The following is a 9,547-nucleotide window of genomic DNA, read 5'->3' on the forward strand; positions in this document are numbered from 1 at the left end:
ATGGATATTCTCTTGCATTTGCTATTAAGGAAAGTTGAAAATGGTACAACCCTCCTAAAGCACAATTTGTTAATATTTTTTAAAAAGCCTTAATATATGCATAATTTTGATTCAGCATTTTGATGTTTAACTATTCATCTGAAAAAAGTGATCGCAGATAGAGATGTGCTCAAAGATATGTATAAGGATGGTCCTCATGGGATTATTATAATAGTAAAAAACAGAAGACAGCCTAAATTTCCAATAACTAAGGAGCTAAAAAGAAAATAAACTATAGCATATCACACATCAACATAATTGAGTTGCAGAGAGTCACTTAAGTTCATGTTTGAATGTCCCAGTCCATACTCCCTGGCTTTTAGGTCCCCATCCCAACATATCAACTGCAAGTAGTTATTGTTTTGTGTCTCACTTGGGTTTAGAACATTAATAATTGCAAACATTACTGTTGTGGAAGAATAATTTTTAAAGATTTATTTATTTGAGTGGCAGAATTACAGAGAGGCAGAGACAGAGAGAGAGGGGGGTCTTCCATCCACTGGTTGGTTCACTCCCTGATTGGCCACAATGGCTGCAGCTGAGCCGATCCAAAGCCAGGAGAAACGAGCTTTTTCTGGGTCTCCCAAGCAGGTGCAGGGGCCCAAGAATTTGGGCCATCTTCTACTGCTTTCACACGCCATAGCAGTAGAGCTGGATCCGAAGTGGAGCAGCTGGGACTCCAACCGGTGCCCATATAGGATGCCAGTGCTTCAAGCAGCAACTTTACCTGCTAGGCCACAGCGTCAGCCCCAGAATATTTTAAGACATCTGAAAATTCTCATACCATTGTGTGAGAAGCAGCCGCACCTGTCCACTCAAGGGATGGACTCAGACTCAGGATGTGCAGCAGGATCACAACTTTATTAATGATCTTGCAAGACAGTGTGCCTGGTAGGGCAGCACACCCCAGGTGGTTTACAGCAAACTATTTACTTCCTAACACATAGGTCTCTCCCCAGGTTCCTCTTTGGTTGAGGAACCCACATTTGCTTCAGTTGTTTTGGCCACTAACTTCCTGCTTGACTAAGAACTCTCAGGTACATGCACCCTAGCTGCTTGTCTGCAAGTTGTTATGCTAGCTAGTTCTCTACTCACAGCTAAACACCTTCTTTTGAAAAATAAACCAAATGTTTATTTCTCACACATTGTTAAAGCAAAAACTAACATATTAATATTTATACAATATTGTTCCAATTATGTAAGATGCAAAATATAGGAACATGTGTGTGTATATGAATAAACACATTCTTATAGAAAGAGACTGGAAAGGCTACGATAGCAAGTGAGCGGGCGTTATCTTTGGCATTGGGATTATAAGTGATTTTTAGTTCTTTGGACTTCTCTGTATGTTTCAAATTTTCTAAAATGAATAAATTTTGCTTTTTTGTCAGAGAAAAAAGAATACATATTATGTATAAACCAATCAGTCTCATCTTCAACTATAAAATAGTAAAGTCTGATATGTTTATTTCCAAAAACAAATTCTTACAGTTGACTCATGAAACCATATGTTTCTATGCAACCTTTAGAAATCAATTTAGTAACAATGTATCATGAGAATTAAAATTGTTCATACCTTGGGGCCGGTGCTGTGGTTTAGCAGTAAAGCTGCCTCCTGCAGGCACCAGTTTGAGTTCCAGCTGCTCCACTTCCGATCCAGCTTTCTGCTATGGCCTGGGAAAGCAGTAGAAGATGGCCCAAATCCTCAGGCTCCTGCACCTGCGTGGGAGACCCAGAGGAAGCTCCTGGATCCTGGCTTCAGATCGGCGCAGCTCCAGCCATTGCAGTCAATCGGGGAGTGAACCATCGGATGGAAGACCTCTCTCTCTCTCTCTCTCTCTCTGCCTCTCTTCACTCTGTGTAACTCAGAATCCAAGGTGTTTCCTTCCTCCTAACTGCTCCTAGGGGTCAACAGGACACTTGGGCATCTGTGGGAATGTTCATCCCTCAACCAATTGATGACCCTCATTTCCAGGCAAGGTCATGCTATTGCTTCCAACTCACAGTGCAGTACAGGACACTCTGTGAGACTGGCTGAATCTTCTTTATCTGGACACATAGACAGTCGTCAATCTCTTTTCTCTGATTTTACCACTTTTTCCAAGTTCCACCTGGATAATGGCAACAGGTTCTTCTACTCTTCAATCCAACAAGCTGTCTTGTTGCCATTTTCTTGGTGAGTAACCTTGCAAATAGAGTCAGTGATTCTCTCTCTGGAACCCTATAGAATTTCCCTGAGTCTTTTACTTCTCCCTGGCTTGAGGAATCCTCATGCATGTGCATACATGCATATGTATGTGTGTGTGCATGCATGTGTGTGCATGTGTGCGTGGGGGAGGTGAGAGTAAAAGGAAGGTTGTATATTCCTTAAATCCTTTTCTCAAAACTCTGGTCTATAATTTTTGCATGCCTAAACATGTGGGCTCTTCAGACCCCAAAGCCAGGAGATGAGTCTCATTTTCTCTGCTTTCTATTTGATGACATATTTCTCCTGAAAAATGATCCCAGAACAGTCCAGTTGTTTAGAAAGTATTAATAACAAAACAGTAAAAAAGATTTAATCATGGGATAAATACATTATAAATAAATGCAATAAGACATTACCAGTGGCTATTTGGGAAGTAATGGTCTTATGGGTGATTTTGCTTGCTTGTTTCTTCTCTCCAAGTTTTTCTGAAAGTCTGGGACTATTAGAAGTTAGATGTAGAATGTTTTAGGGAAAAAGGAGTCCCCCAAAAGAGGGTGGGAAAAATATAATTAGGAAAATATAATTAGGAAGTTACTGAAAGCATTCAATGTCAGTTTTTAAAACGTTTTCAAGGGGCCAGTATTGAGGTGCAGGTGAAACCAACGCCTACGACACCAGTATTCCTTACTGGCTCCAGCTGCTCCATTTTCCATCCAGCTCCCTACCAATGGCCTGAGAAAGCAATGAGGGATGTTCCAAGTACTTGGACTTCAGCACCCAAATAGGAGACCCGAATGAAGCTCCTGGCTCCCGGCTTTGCCTGGCCCAGCCCTGGCAGTTGCAGCCACCTTGGGAATGAACCAGAGGATGAAAGCTCTCTCTCTCTCTCTCTTCTCTCTGTGTGTATGTGTGTGTGTGACTGTAATTCTTCCTTTCAAATAAATAATCTTTTAAATAAATAAATAAAAAGTTTTCAAGATAAAAAATACAGTGCATTAAGAATGTCATGGAAACAATAATATAAGAAAAACGTGTTAAGTGCTGCTGTCTCAAAATACACATCTCTTGGGGCTTCATTTTATGGATAACACCTGTTGCAAAGTATTGTTTATTCTACCTATAGGAATTTAAGAATTTCTTCAACATGAATATTCAAACCCTTTAATGATCATCCTGATCATTAAAAAAGAGAGTTCTGAGAAATGAGAAGTCTTTCCTAGAGCTGAACAGAGGCTGTCTCTGAAGAGGCAGATCTCAAAATCACATTTAATATTGTGCTAGCACTGCTAGCTTAACTGCTCAGCCCCATGCAGTCACCAGGAGCCACCATTAACTTTCCTTTGACTTTGCTCATTGCATTGTTGGTTTCACAGCATTTCCTGATGATCTGTGTAATTATACACTGGCCTAGATGAGCTTCAAAGAAGGAACTTTTATACCTGACTGGAGGTTTAGTCCCCCACTCCCATTACAATTAAGTTAGAAAAGCTGAAATCGGCAATCATGAGTACTTACTCCCTGTTTGCCATTGACTAGCTGTGTGACTTGAGAGAGTCACTTTCCCCTCCTGGAAATCAGTTTTTTCTTATCTTCAAAACGCAGACACGCATGCTCCAGCTTAGTGGTTCTGTATGGCAGACTGAATGGAAACAGCCACCCATGCTCCTCAGGCTCCTCATCTGCCTCCCCGTTTGCTCTGCACCTTTAACATCGCATGCATCACCTGAGTGCATTTGAGGGCCTCCTAACTTCTCACTCCTTTGAAGGTGACGCCCTCCAGAACCTTGGCTTCCAGTTCATACTCTTCCTGTACTGATGCCTTCTCAGTTGACTTCTCCAGTTAAGACCCCTCCACTGAATGCTAGACCCATATACCTGCCACAGTCCTGATGAATATGTGATATCATCGTTGACTTTGATACATTTAATCAAACACCTGCTGTTTCACTCAAAACCTGCTCCCCCTGTTGCTCTGCCCATTTCAGTTAGTTAACTACACTCTTCCTGTTGCTCAGGAAAACGTTCTTGGAATCGATTTTTTTATTCACATATTTCTAATTCACCAGGAAACTCAAGACTTTATCTTCAATTTTTATCTTCAATATGCTCAGTTCTCAGCACTTTTGTTCCAAGCCACCAAGATTCTTTCTTTTAGAATGATGCAGTAGCCTCCGCTGATCTCCCAACTTCCTTTCTTGCCCTGCACAGTCCTTTCTCAGCACAGTGGATGGACTCCTACTCAAATATCAGACAGTTAAAACATTGCTCTTCTCTGTTCAAAGTCCTCCAGTGGCTTGACCCTCACGCAGGATAAAAGCCAGATCCCTACAATGGCTTCCAAGGCTGAATGTGATCTGCTACTTCTCTGCCCCTGTCTCACTCGGCTCCACCCTTCCTGGCCTTCTAACCATCAAACAGGTCGAATTACTTTAAGGCGTTTGCCCGAGCTGTACCCTCTGCCAAGAATGAATGCCCTTTCCCCACACCCATGTGCCTCCCTCCCACAGTTTTGGTTCACTCTTAATAAGGATTACCATAAAGACTGCATTTTAAGTTGCAATAAAATTTATCCTACATCTCAGTGCCCATCACTTAGCTTCATTTTGTCACCAGGGCATGTATTACTCCCTAACAAACCACTACCATTCGTTAATTTTTTTTTTAATTTTTCATCGGGGTAAATTATACATAACAAAGTAAAGTTTATCATCTTAACCATTTTTACTTTTTTAAGATTTATTTATTTATTTGAAAGGCAGAGTTACAGAGAAGCAGAGGCAGAGAGAGAGAGAAGTCTTCTATCTGCTGGTTCACTCCCCAAATGACCCCAACAGCCAGAGCTGGGCCAATCTGAAGCCAGGAGCCAAGAGCTTCCTCCAGGTCTCCCATGCGAGTGCAGGGACCCAAGCACTTGGGCCATCCTCCACTACTTACCCAGGCCATAGCAGAGAGCTAGATCGGAAGTAGAGCAGCCGGGACTTGAACCAGCACCCATATGGGATGTTGGTGCTCAGGTGGCAGCTTTACCCACTATGCCACAGCACCAGCCCCCTTAGCCATTTTTAATTTTTTAGTTTTATTTCTTTGAGAGGCAGACAGAATGAGATTGAGAGAGAGGGTGAAAGAGAGAGCTCTCATCCACTGACTGAACTCCCAAATTCCAGGAGCTGGATTGGAGCCAAAGATCAGAGCCAGGAACACAATCCAGCTCTCTCACATGGGTGACAGGAATCCAACCACTTGAGCCATCAACTCTGCCTCCCACGGTCTGTATCTGCAGGAAACTGGAGTCAGTCAGGAGCCAAAACCAGGAACCAAACCTAGGCACTCAAATGTGGGACACGGGCAATCCCAGCTACTAAGACCTGCTCGCCCTCTGAACCATTTCAAGTGTGCAGTTCACTAGTGTTAAGCATGTTTGTGTTCTTGTACAGCCAGTCTCCAGAATGCTTTCATTTTGCAGACCTAAAACTCTGCACACCTTAAAACAACATTCCTATCCCCCTTATCTCAGGCATGGGCAACTTTCATGTTACGTTCTGCCTCTACGAATTCAGTTACACTGAATACTTCATACAAATGGAATCGTCTTTTCATAACTGGCTTTTTCTCAGCACAAAGTCCTCAAGTTCTGTAGTATGTATTAGAATTCTCTTTCTTTTTAAGGCTGAATAATATTCCATTTTATCTATGTATATAGGTTGATTATCCAAAAATATTTAGAACCAAAACTGTTTCATAGCTCAGGTTTTTTTTTTTTAATGTATGAGATATTCACATTTATATAATGAGATATTCTAGGAGTGTGACCCAAGTCTAAACCTGAAATTTACTTACATTTCATATACACCTCATACACAGAGCCTGAAGAAAATGTTTTATAATGTTTTAAATAATTTTATGAATCAAAGTTTCATGGTAGGGACAGCGCTGTAGTGCAGCAAGTTAAAGCCCCAGCCTGCAGCACCAGCATCCCATATGGGCGCCGGTTCGAGTCCAGGCTGCTCCACTTCTGATCCAGTTCCCTGCAAATATACCTGGGGAAGCAGTGGAGAATGGCCCAAGTACTTGGGTCCCTGCACCCATGTGGGAGACCTGCAAGAAGCTCCTGGCTTCAGATCGGTTCAGCTCCAGCTGTTGTGGACATTTGGAGACTGAACCAGAAGATGGAAGACCTGTCTCTCTATCTCTAACTCTCTCTGCAACTCTTTCAAATAAATAAAATAAATCTTTAAAAAAAGTTTCATGATGTAAAAATTTCTACTTATGGTATGTCAGTACTCAAAAGATTTTGCAGTTTGGAGCATTTTGGATTTTGGACTTTCAGATCAGGGATGCTCAACCCATCCCTCTGGTTATCCACTCATCCATCAATGACCATGAGTTGGCATCCAGCTTTTGACTCAGGTGAACAGACCTACTACAAATATCTCTTCATGACCCTGACTGCAATTCTTTTGAGTGGACTGACTGGTTCTCTGGTAATTCTATTTTTATGTTTTTGAAGAACTACCCTGCCATTTTCCACAGTGACTGCACCATTTTACAATCCCACCAACAGTGTGCAAGTGTTCCAATTTCCCTATGCCCTCAACAGTTGTTATATTCTGGATTTTTCCTTAATAATCATCACCCTAACAAGTGTGAGTTACAATTGCATTGTGGTATGTGATAAACCACATTAACAAACTGTAGAAGAAAAACCATATGATTATCTCAATAGATGCAGAGAAAGCATTCGATAAAATACAACACCCTTTCATGATGAAAACTCTAAGCAAATTGGGTATAGAAGGAACATTCCTCAATACAATCAAAGCAATTTATGAAAAACCCACAGCCAGCATCCTATTGAATGGGGAAAAGTTGGAAGCATTTCCACCAAGATCTGGTACCAGACAGGGATACCCACTCTCACCACTGCTATTCAATATAGTTCTGGAAGTTTTAGCCAGAACCATTAGGCAAGAAAAAAAAATTAAGGGGATACAAATTGGGAAGGAAGAAGTCAAACTATCCCTCTTTGCAGATGATATGATTCTTTATTTAGGGGATCCAAAGAACTCTACTAAGAGACTATTGGAACTCATAGAAGAGTTTGGCAAAGTAGCAGGATACAAAATCAGTGCACAAAAATCAACAGCCTTTGTATACACAGGCAATGCCATGGCGGATAAAGAACTGCTAAGATCAATCCCATTCACAATAGCTACAAAAACAATCAAATACCTTGGAATAAACTTAACCAAGGACACTAAAGTCTCTACGATGAGAATTACAAAATCTTAAAGAAAGAAATAGTAGAGCATACCAAAAAATGGAAAAATCTTCCATGCTCATGGATTGGAAGAAGCAACATCATCAAAATGTCCATTCTCCCAAAAGCAATTTATAGATTCAATGCGATACCAATGAAAATACCAAAGGCACTCTTCTCAGATCTGGAAAAAATCATGCTGAAATTCATATGGAGGCACAGGAGACCTCGAATAGCTAAAGCAATCTTGTACAACAAAAACAAAGCTGGAGGCATTACAATACCAGATTTCAGGACATACTACAGGGCAGTTGTAATCAAAACAGCATGGTACTGGTACAGAAACAGATGGATAGACCAATGGAACAGAATAGAAACACCAGAAATCAACCCAAACATCTACAGCCAACTTATATTTGATCAAGGATCCAAAACCAATCCCTGGAGTAAGGACAGTCTATTCAATAAATGGTGCTGGGAAAACTGGATTTCCATATGCAAAAGGATGAAAGAAGACCCCTTCCTTACACCTTACACAAAAATCCACTCAACATGGATTAAAGATCTAAATCTATGACCCGACACCATCAAATTATTAGAGAACATTGGAGAAACCCTGCAAGATATAGACACAGGCAAAGACTTCTTGGAAAAGACCCCAGAGACACAGGGAGTCAAAGCCAAAATTAACTATTGGGATTGCATCAAATTGAGAAGTTTCTGTACTGCAAAAGAAACAGTCAGGAAAGTGAAGAGACAACCGACAGAATGGGAAAAGATATTTGCAAACTATGCAACAGATAAAGGATTATTAACCAGAATTAACAAAGAGAACAATAAACTCCACAACATCAAAACAAACAACCCATTTAAGAGATGGGCCAAGGACCTCAATAGACATTTTCAAAAGAGGAAATCCAAATAGCCAACAGACACATGAATAAATGTTCAAGATCACTAGCAATCAGGGAAATGCAAATCAAAACCACAATGAGGTTTCACCTCACCCCAGTTAGAATGGCTCACATACAGAAATCTACCAACTACAGATGCTGGTGAGGATGTGGGAGAAAAAGGACACTAACCCACTGTTGGTGGGAATGCAAACTGGTAAAGCCACTAAAGTCAGTCTGGAGATTCCTCAGAAACCTGAATATAACCCTACCATACAACCCAGCCATACCACTCCTTGGAATTTACCCAAAGGAAACTAATTGGCAAATAAAAGAGCTGTCTGCACCTCAATGTTTATTGCAGCTCAATTCACAAGAGCTAAGACCTGGAATCAACCTAAATGCCCATCAACAGTAGGCTGCATAAAGAAATTATGGGATATGTACTCTATAGAATACTATACAGCAGTCAAAAACAATGAAATCCCGTCATTTGCAACAAAATGGAGGAATCTGGAAAACATCATGCTGAGTGAAATAAGCCAGTCCCAAAGGGACAAATATCATATGTGCTCCCTGATCAGTGACAACTAACCAAGCACCAAAAAGGAAACCTGTTGAAGTGAAATGGACACTATGAGAAACAGTGACTTGATCAGCCCTTGTCCTGACTGTCGATGAACAACTTAGTACTTTATCCCTTTTAGTATTTTTTTGTTCTACTTAAAGTATTGTTTGAACTCTTTAATTAACACACAATTATTCTTAGGTGTTTAAATTTACTGAAAAGTGATCTCTGTTAAATATAAGAATGGGAATGAGAGGGAGGAAATGTACAGTTTGGGACATGCTCAAGCTGACTTGCCCCAAGTGGTGGAGTTAGAAATGTGTGGGGATTCCAATACAATCCCATCAAGGTGGCATGTACCAATGCCATCTCACTAGTCCAAGTGATCAATTTCAGGTCACAATAGATCATCATGAGAGGTCTAAGAGTCAAAGGGATCACACAAACAAGACTAGTGTCTGCTAATACTAACTGATAGAATTAAAAAGGAGAGAACGATCCAACATGGGAAGTGGGATACACAGCAGACTCATAGAATGGCAGATGTCCTAAATAGCACTCTGGCCTCAGAATCAGCCCTTAAGGCATTCAGATCTGGCTGA

General features: G+C 40.9%; 1 long non-coding RNA gene across 3 annotated transcripts in view; it reads right to left on the bottom strand.

Annotated features, from left to right (window-relative positions):
- The window catches only part of LOC149126280 (uncharacterized), a 136,953-nt gene extending 134,841 nt beyond the window's left edge, over window positions 1–2,112 (bottom strand). The window contains exon 1 of one of the 3 annotated variants that reach the window (XR_016234944.1): window positions 1,616–2,093. This is a non-coding gene — a long non-coding RNA (uncharacterized LOC149126280). Of the gene's footprint in view, window positions 1–1,615 lie in introns of all 3 variants that reach the window. The other 2 variants (XR_016234945.1, XR_016234943.1) reach the window with 2 other exon arrangements.
- Window positions 2,113–9,547: the final 7,435 nt, after the last annotated feature.

This window comes from Oryctolagus cuniculus, chromosome 6 (assembly GCF_051225735.1).
Source record: "Oryctolagus cuniculus isolate XC-2025 breed Fujian yellow rabbit chromosome 6, ASM5122573v1, whole genome shotgun sequence".
In the NCBI taxonomy this organism is placed as follows: Eukaryota; Metazoa; Chordata; class Mammalia; order Lagomorpha; family Leporidae; genus Oryctolagus; species Oryctolagus cuniculus.